The 9,027-nt window shown below is 43.5% G+C and overlaps 1 non-coding gene across 1 annotated transcript; it reads left to right on the top strand.

The window, feature by feature from the left end:
• Positions 1-7,566: 7,566 nt before the first annotated feature.
• Positions 7,567-7,673, top strand: LOC120266192. Its single transcript, XR_005538034.1, has one exon. It is a non-coding gene; the product is annotated as a small nucleolar RNA R71 (small nucleolar RNA).
• Positions 7,674-9,027: the final 1,354 nt, after the last annotated feature.

Raw genomic sequence — 9,027 nt, 5'->3', positions numbered from 1 at the left:
TTGTCGTTTGGGTCACACAAATGAGTGATCGCTTCCCCGCAAGTGTACGGGATCGCCAAGTAATACCCCTCGTGCGAGCACGAGGGGGTTATATTCCCAAGGGCCCGAGAAGCTACTCTTACTTCCTTTTCGCTATGTTGTTTAATCTCCAAGTTTGAATGTGATAGTGATAAAACAAATAAACAAGTAAAATGCAAATAAAATGCTAACAATGAAGGCAAGATACGGGGGATAATCAAGGAAAGAAAGCGGTCGCGGATGAGGATCCTCTCAGGGGCTACTAAAGTGTATAGGATGTCAGAACTAACATGCAATTGGCTAGTTGGACCGAGAAAACCCTAGATTAGGTCAACCCGATGGTCATGTCAATTGACCCCTAATCCGGTACGAGTATTGGATACGGAATATCTTCCACCCAAATCCTCCTAGGATTGCAATGGGAAAGGTGGTTTTCTCAAGTTAGGGTTAGAATACAAGCTAACAATTAACCCTAGAATTGGAGGGGTATAAATACCCGATGGTCATGGCATATTTATATGTGTTTCCCTTCCAAGCTTGGTGAGTCTAACACTAGGGCAATGGTCATGCAACCTAGCATTACCTAAGAATTGATACACCGAGTTCTCATGCATACCAAAGCATTCAAATACACCAAGCAAGGATCACAAACAAGCCAAAATATAATAGAAAGAACCAAGCATCCATACAAGCATAAGTTCACCCCCAAGGTTCACCTACATCCGGTGACCTTGGGGTTTAGTTGTTCATAGTCATCAAATACAACAAGAAATCCATGCAAACAACCAAACAAAACATAAGAAAGACTCCATCAAATAATGAAGGCCGGAGAAGCTTCCAAAGACGCCACACAAGAGGTGGCTTCCCTTGTCTTCAACCTCTACACAAGCCCTAGGAGTAGATCTCGCCCTAAATCATGCTCTTCTCGTCGAATCCTCCGTGGAAATGCCCTCAAAACCTTACTTCTAGTTCCGATTTGGTGTGGTGGTGGTGAGCTCCAAGAAGAAGGCTTCCTCCCTCAAAAGAAACCCTAATAATGCTTATAAAGGGATGAACTCGGGCTTCCCTGTGGATTACCTCATGCTCACAATACTACCCGTGAGGATGGTCATAATACTGCCTGTAAGGATATCCAGACTTAGACTTTTTCTGAAATTTTCATGTTCCGGGCTGCTACAGAGCATGCATAGTGCCCAGGGTCCAAAAATAACGTTTTCGATGTCGATTTCTTCTTACATTCCGTCGTTGAGCTCACCTAGGCCTTCTTTGTGCCTGAAACATGAAATAAAATGATTAAACCATAAAAAAAGCATCGAGTTCTCAATAAAATATAATAAACATGCACATTGGTATGTATAAAATACGTACATTTTGACGTTTATCAAACATCCCCACACCTAAGCGTTTGCTTGTCCCCAAGCAAACAAACATGAAGAACAGGGGCAAGAAGATAAATGGTTAAATGCACGACCTCATGCTCAAGCGTAAAGGACTCCACAAGCACAAATGGACAGAAATCAACAACTGAGTTGTTCAATGAATAGTGAAGTGATAATAGTTCTGTCTCATCTAGAGTGCTCCTGTGAGTGTGTGTGCTAACTCCCCCTTGACCTCCACACCCTGGATTACCCCAGGATGCCCATTCACCCAACACAAAATGAAAATGACATCAAGACGCTAAAGACATCCTCAATACTCAATTAAGAATCCTCTGGTTTTGATAAGTGCTTGTGTGATTTGAATGCGAAGCATTCTTTCCTTATGTTGAGCATTACTTTTCTGGGGTATTTACACTAATATGTGTGTTTTTATGTTACTTTTATGCAGGTAGGGTTGTGAGGCCGAGTATGAAGGAAATAGGCCAATGTGGATCATAATGCACCAATTTTGGAGGAAATCTTGCTAAGGTTCAAACGTGAAGACATAGGTCAGGTGTGAGATGCTAGAGTGTGTGCCAACCTCCTCGTATTCTAGTGGGCACATCCATTTGGAGGGGCACAAAGGCAGTCACATTCGAGCATTCCGACTTATGCACATAGAACAAGAGCTCCACCAACGTGTACACCATTGAAGAAGCAAGTGATCCACGATGTGAATGTGTGCCCGTTTGCGTTACCCTGATGAAAGTATGGAATTGGGAAGCTATTCAGGTCAAATACTGTAGCAACACTGTTCACAACCGGCCGAGAAACCAGAGAAACAGAGAATCCACACGGGCGTGCGGAAATTATCCACGCCCGTGTGGAAATTCCGCACGGGACCGTGGAGCATACACGCCCGTGTAGTCGCTCGATTCCAGTCCTATTTAAAGCCGATTCATCCCCGATTTTGGTATTCTTTTCTCCATCTTTTCCCCAACTTGCGAGAGGGCTTCGACTAGAGTTTCGAGGGGTATTGGCCAAGGTTTTGGAGAGGTTCTATGGCTCCGACATCGTCATTCCTTAGGAAGAAGGTTGGTAGGGGAGCTTCCGTCGAGGCGTATCCTATACCGGACGAGGAAATTCTTGGACGACGAGTAGAGGACTTCCCACAAGACCATCGACATGACTATCGAGGGGGTTTCTTTATGGATTCTTTGCTTTTACATTCTATTTCATTGATTGTACTTAGCTCCATGGAGAGCTAAACCCCTAGTGGGTACTCGGGTATTGTGAACCCTAGGATGTATTTGTTTCTTTGAACCTTTTTATTATGCTTTCAATAAATTAATGTTTATTGTGAGTTCCAACCTTGAATGCTTGATTGTATGAATATTTCCCCTAGAGTGACACTAGGGTTGAGAGTTCTTGTTGGTAACCTTGTGAGTGAGTGACACACCACGAGCGTTAGACAAAGCTAGGTTGGAGAGGGTTGAGAGGGTGAGTCGAGAGGCACAGGAGCGTCCCCTTTCCCCTCCGGTGTGATAAATTCTACCTCCGTTCCTCGAGTTCTTTGCGGCTATAATAGAGTGAATGGTCTAAGGGATGAACTTCCACTGGGGCTTAGTTGCGCGTGCAACGGAGTGAAGCGTTGAGGTGATCTTAGTATCTAGGGCTTAATTGTGGTTAGGGACCTTCCACCTGGACCAAAGGGTTAGGTCTATAATTAGAAAGAGATTTATCACTTGGAATCCCTAGAGCCCATTGCAACCCTATGCGAGTGCAAGGTGTTGAGATTGTTTGATTTCTCCTCCGGGACATGTATAGAGTTAGGCATAGTTGACCTTAGATTTGGGACTATGTAATTAAGGATTTCCACGACTCACCATTGCATTGATTAGGAAGCATAATAGAGGGTTCTTGCACTTGAAACAATTATCCTAGGCGGAGCATTATCCGGGTACCCCATCTTTATCGATTGCCTTACCCCCTTCTTTACTTTTGCTCCCTTTCTTGTTGCTTTTATTGTTGAGAATTGAATCATTATCACACTCATTATCATTGATCTTTCACATAGCTAAGAATCGAAATTAAGTATTTTTATTCCCTACTCCCTGTGGATTCGATACCCGCTCACCCGGGATTATTACTTCGACAAACCCGTGCACTTGAGGGATATACGCAAGGGGACCTTGTCAGGTTCCTAGGTAAAACTCTAACTTTCAAGTGGCTACGTAGCAAGCATCAGGGGAACAAGAGAGATACTTTATTTCTTTCACACATATATACAACATACACCCTTTTTTTTCCTTTTCATTCCGACTAACATAGACTGCACAAAAATTTTTACAATCTTTCTGAAGGATGCACATGCTGATTAGGCACAAGAGCCACCCAACGTACTCGAATACAGTCTACATAGATGCATTCATGCTATACTAGCAGAGGAATACTGTCATAGACTCATTTTTTTTTTCATTTTTTTCATTTTTTTTCTTTTTCTTTTTCTTTTCACATGCACAATTTGTATCTCATGTCCCCAAGTATAAAACTAGCTACAATAGTTCACTTTAAGGTAGAGAAAACAATAAAGGAACTCAAAAGGGCTTAAAAGTGCATTAAAGATAGAATTTAACAAATTAATGCCAAAATCATAATGATGGGTTGGTTGGAGTGTACAAGGTGAAAGTGCTCGTGAACATGTATAAAGGTGCACAAAAGATGAAACAAATCTACATTCAAGCACAGATAGAGTACAACTCACAACTATCATTCTACCAAGCTAGGAAGTCCTTAACAATGAAATCGTAGCTATCATTGGTGATTCAAGCATGCAATTGTAAAAATACTCCATCCCCACACCTAAAGTTGTACATTGTCCCCAATGTAACTAAATCAGCAGAACAAGATGGGAAAGATAGGCAATAAATACAAGGAAATGAAGTAGGAAACTTTCCCAGTCAGGTGATGAAGAGATTGATACTCGGGTCCGGACTTAGGGAAAAACAGTGTGATGAGGGCCTGATGCTTCTTCCCGAATGCATGAAAGGAGATAGAACTTTGTTGGTGAGTGAATGGACAATGCTTCACAACCTCGATGGTGCTCAAAACTTCTAGTGTTAACTCCTAGTAGGTGGGCTCTTCAATGGAGAATAATTTGTCCCACCCACTATGGGAGATGAGCTCCAAGATGATACCATCCAACCCCAACATCATCAAGACATCCCAATCTATTCTCTGAATGGTTCCAAACCCCTTCCACGATAAAAGTGCATAACATGTCTTGTGCTCTTCATTCTTAAACTTTGGTTCGTTGGGAGGGGGAGAAGGGTCCCTCCTAGCCTTCTTGTAGGCCACTTTCTTCACCCTCATACCTTAACCCTAGCATAAATAGGGTGATTCAAAAGCTTAAAATGGCCAAGAGAGTGTTTAAACCTTGAAATTCCTTCACAAAATAAGATTAGAGGAGGAGGAGAGTGATCTAGAGCAAAAGAAATGAGTGGATTTGGTGGAGAAATGAGAAAGTTATGAGAGAAAGAAGATGAGTGTGTGAGTGAGAAGAAAGAAGGCGAGTGAGGGGCTGATTTAAACCCTCACTCGGGTATCCTTACGGGTGCCCTTGCGGTAGCAAGGGCCCTCGGGATTGCTCACGGGTGCCTTTGCGGGAGCAAGGGCACCCGTGAGAGCTCTCTGGATGCCTCACGGGTGTCCTCGCGGGCACAAGGGCACCCGTGAGAGCCCTCTAGATGGCTCATGGCCTCTCTCTCGGTCATAAAATGGACGATTTCCAGATTTACATCAACTTAGCCTCCTCCAAACCTAAAAAACAATGAAAACAAAGCCAAATTAAGCACATAAACACTCAAGAATTTAATTTCATGGAGTCTAATCATCAAATCACTCAAGGCATTCTCAACGACATGGATGAAAAACATAAGAAAGACGATGAACAAGGCTACCAAACATGCACAAAAACTAAAGAACACAAACCACAAACACTCAAATATACGAAAAGAGAAGGTAAAGAGTTCAAAAGCTTGGGTTGCCTCCCAAGAAGCGCTTGTTTAACGTCGTTAGCTTGACGTGTTTTACCTCATGATCATGGTGGGACATATGGTGGAGAGTCACCTCCATTCTTTGGCAAAGTGTTGCTACCCGGAAAGTTCATTGAGAGAGACATGAAAAAATTTAGAACTTGCCTTGGCTCTCGAAGTATAAGCGGTCTACCTTCTTGGGTGGCATTGTGGAGACAAACACACTTCTTTTCAATCTTTCATTCGCTTTTCTCCACACTTTCTTCAAGGTTTTCTTTTTCTGTCCATGAGGTGGTGGGCTAGCCTCCATTTGGGCTACTTTGTGAGTTGGTGGAGGAGAGGGGACCTTGGCCCCAACCTCATTGATCTCGAACCCCTCCAAGTACTCATCCAAGGGATTTAGAGCCAAAACCTCCTGCACACAATCAAAGATGATTAAATTAGTATTATCAGTAAAGTATAAAATATCATCATGATCAAGTGTGTTTTTCATTGCTTCGGGGAGGGTGAAGACCACTTGTTCATCTCCAACTCTCAAGGTCATCTTGCCTCCCTTGACGTCAATCAAAGCACCAGAAGTGTTAAGGAATGGGCGACCGAGAATCAAAGGGACTTCAACATCATCGTCCACATCTAAAATCACAAAGTCCACTCGGAATGATAAGTTTTGTCAACTCAAACTAGAACATCCTCAACCACTCCTCGAGGTCTTCTCATCGAGCGATCCGCAAGCTGCGTAGGTCATCCGCGTGGGCCTCAAATCTTCTAACCCTAACTTTAAGAACAAATTATATGGCATCACATTTATGCTGGCCCCGAATCGGCTAAAAGCATTTTCTTTTCATTCCTTCCCCAATCACACGGGGGATGATGAAGTCACGGGATCGGTGAGTTTCTTAGGAAGCATCTTCTAGATCACAGCAGAACAATTCCCCGACAGAGTCATGGTCTCCAAGTCTTCTAACTTCCTCTTGTTAGTGAGGAGATCCTTCAAGAATTTAGCATACTTGGGCATCTGTGAAAGAGCCTCGACCAGGGGGATGTTAATGTGAAGTTGCTTGAAAATGCCAAGGAACTTTTTGAATTGGGCTTCTTCCTTGTCTTGCTTGAGCCTAGAGGGGTATGGCACTACAGGCTTATACTCAGGCCCCTCTCGGATCGGAGACTTAGGAACATCTTCATCAGGCTTCTTCTCACTCTTTTCACTCGCATTCTCACCTGAACTAGGGTCTTCCCGAATGGTTACCCCATCATTGGAGGCACTTGGACTCTCCTTGGCCCTTGCCTCCAACTGTTTCCCACTTCTTAGTGTGACAGCCTTCAAATGCTCCCTCGGGTTGCTTTCAGTGTTGCTTAGTAAGCTACCTGAGGGTCGTTCTAATTGTTCTCTAGCAAGCTATCCCACCTGGTTCTCAAGAGATTGTATAGACGCTTGAAGATTTCTCAACACAGTGCTTATCTCACTGAACTGTCCCCCATGCTGTGTTAACTTATTGTTAATATTCTGAAATCTTGCCTCAGTATTAATCATGAATTTTACCAACACATCTTCAGTGGTATATTTCCTGTCTTGTGGTTGTTGGGGCTGAAACTGAGGACCTTGAGGTGGTGGTGGTCTTTGTTGTGACTGACCTTGGTTCCAAGAGAAATTTGGATGGTTCTTCCACCCCGGGTTGTAAGTGTTGCCGAAAGCATTTCCCGGACCCCTTGGTCCTCCACTGACATACTCTACTGACTCAGTCGGTACAGGGGAAGCAACAAAAATGGGGCATTGGGTTGTTGCATGCCCAACACCACATGTTTCACATGACATCACTGCCTTAGGACTTGAGCCAGAACCCAACATGAACTGATCAAATCTCTGTGTCAAAGCTTCAACCTTTGTGGCCAATGCATTGTTATCCATGATACTCTTGGTCAAAGCATCCACTTTTGCAGCCAAAGCAGTGGTTTCATTCACCTCGTACAGCCCTGCTACTCTTGGTGCCTTTTGTCTAGTGCTCCAATGACATTCGTTGCTAACCATGTTCTCGATTAATGTTTCAGCTTCTTCAGGGAGTTTGTTGCTCAAAGAACCACTAGCTGCTGCATCGATGAGCTGCCTTGTAGCATAATTCAGCCCATTACAAAGCATCTGAACTCTCATCCATGCAGGGAATCAATGATGAGGGCACATGCATAGAAGATCCTTAAACCGGTCATGTGCCTCAAACAATGTCTTGGTGTCCCCTTGCCTGAAGGATGAAATCTCCTGTCTCAGTCTTACTGCCTTGCTTGGTGGGAAATATCTAGCAAGGAACTTCTCCACCATGTCTTTCCATGTGGTGATGGAACCAGGAGCTAAAGAAGTGAGCCATATGTATGCCGCTCCTCTCATACTGAATGGAAATAATCTCAACCTAATGGCATCATCAGATATAGAGTTGATCTTGAAGGTTGAGCAAATTTGAAGGAAGCGAGAAAGATGAGCATGTGGGTCCTCATCAGCTAACCCATCAAACTATACTGAGTTTTAAACCATTCCTATCGTGCTTGCCTTGGTCTCAAAATTATTGGCCAGAACAGTAGGTACTTGCAAACTAAATTCCTCCCCGGTAAATTGTGGCCTCTCAAAATCGGATAAAGTTCTCCTTGGGTCGGCCATAACTGAAGGCTCACTAGATTCAACCTAGAACTCTTGTTGTCTTGAACTTTCGGCCACTTCTCTCAACCGTTGATGCAAGGCTCGTTCAATCTCGTCGTTGGGCTCAACTAAATTCACTTGACTCGCTCGTGTCATAAGATGGGTACCTTGCAAGATAATTAGAGTCAAGACGCCACACAAGAGGTGGCTTCCCTTGTCTTCAATCTCCTCTACACAAACCCTAGGAGTAGATCTCGCCCAAAATCACGCTCTCCTTGTCGAATCCTCCATGGAAATGCCCTCAAAACCTTACTTCTAGCTCCGATTTGGTGTGGTGGTGTTGAGCTCCAAGAAGAAGGCTTCCTCCCTCAAAAGAAACCTTAACAATGCTTATAAAGGGATGAACTCGGGCTTCCCTGCGGGTGGCCTCACGCTCACAATACTGCCTGCGAGGATGGTCATAATACTACCTGTAAGGAAATTCAGACCTAGACTTTTTCTGAAATTTTCATGTTCCGGGCTGCTACAGTGCATGTACAGTGCCCGGGGTCCGAAAATGACGTTTACGATGTCGATTTCTTCTTACATTCCGTCGTTGAGCTCACCTAGGCCTCCTTTGTGCCTGAAGCATGAAATAAAATGATTAAACCATAAAAAAGGCATCGAGTTCTCAATAAAATACAATAAACATGCGCATTGGTATGTACAAAATATGTACATTTAGACGTTTATCAACAAGAAATGCATCTCAAGACTTCATAGGGATGGAGTTCTTGGCTCATTTGATTTTGAATCATTTGAGGCATGCGAATCTTATCTCCATGGAAAAATGACTAAAAGACCTTTCAACAAACAAGGTGAAAGGGCAGGCGATTTATTGGGACTAATACATTTTGATGTATGTGGACCATTAAGCACATATGCTAGAGGTGGTTTTGAGTGCTTCGCTACTTTCATAGATGACTTTAGTTGACATGGCTACGTCTATCTTATG

The sequence above is a fragment of the Dioscorea cayenensis genome, chromosome 7 (assembly GCF_009730915.1).
Source record: "Dioscorea cayenensis subsp. rotundata cultivar TDr96_F1 chromosome 7, TDr96_F1_v2_PseudoChromosome.rev07_lg8_w22 25.fasta, whole genome shotgun sequence".
Taxonomy (NCBI): Eukaryota; Viridiplantae; Streptophyta; class Magnoliopsida; order Dioscoreales; family Dioscoreaceae; genus Dioscorea; species Dioscorea cayenensis.
This window is presented reverse-complemented; position numbering and strand designations above follow the sequence as displayed.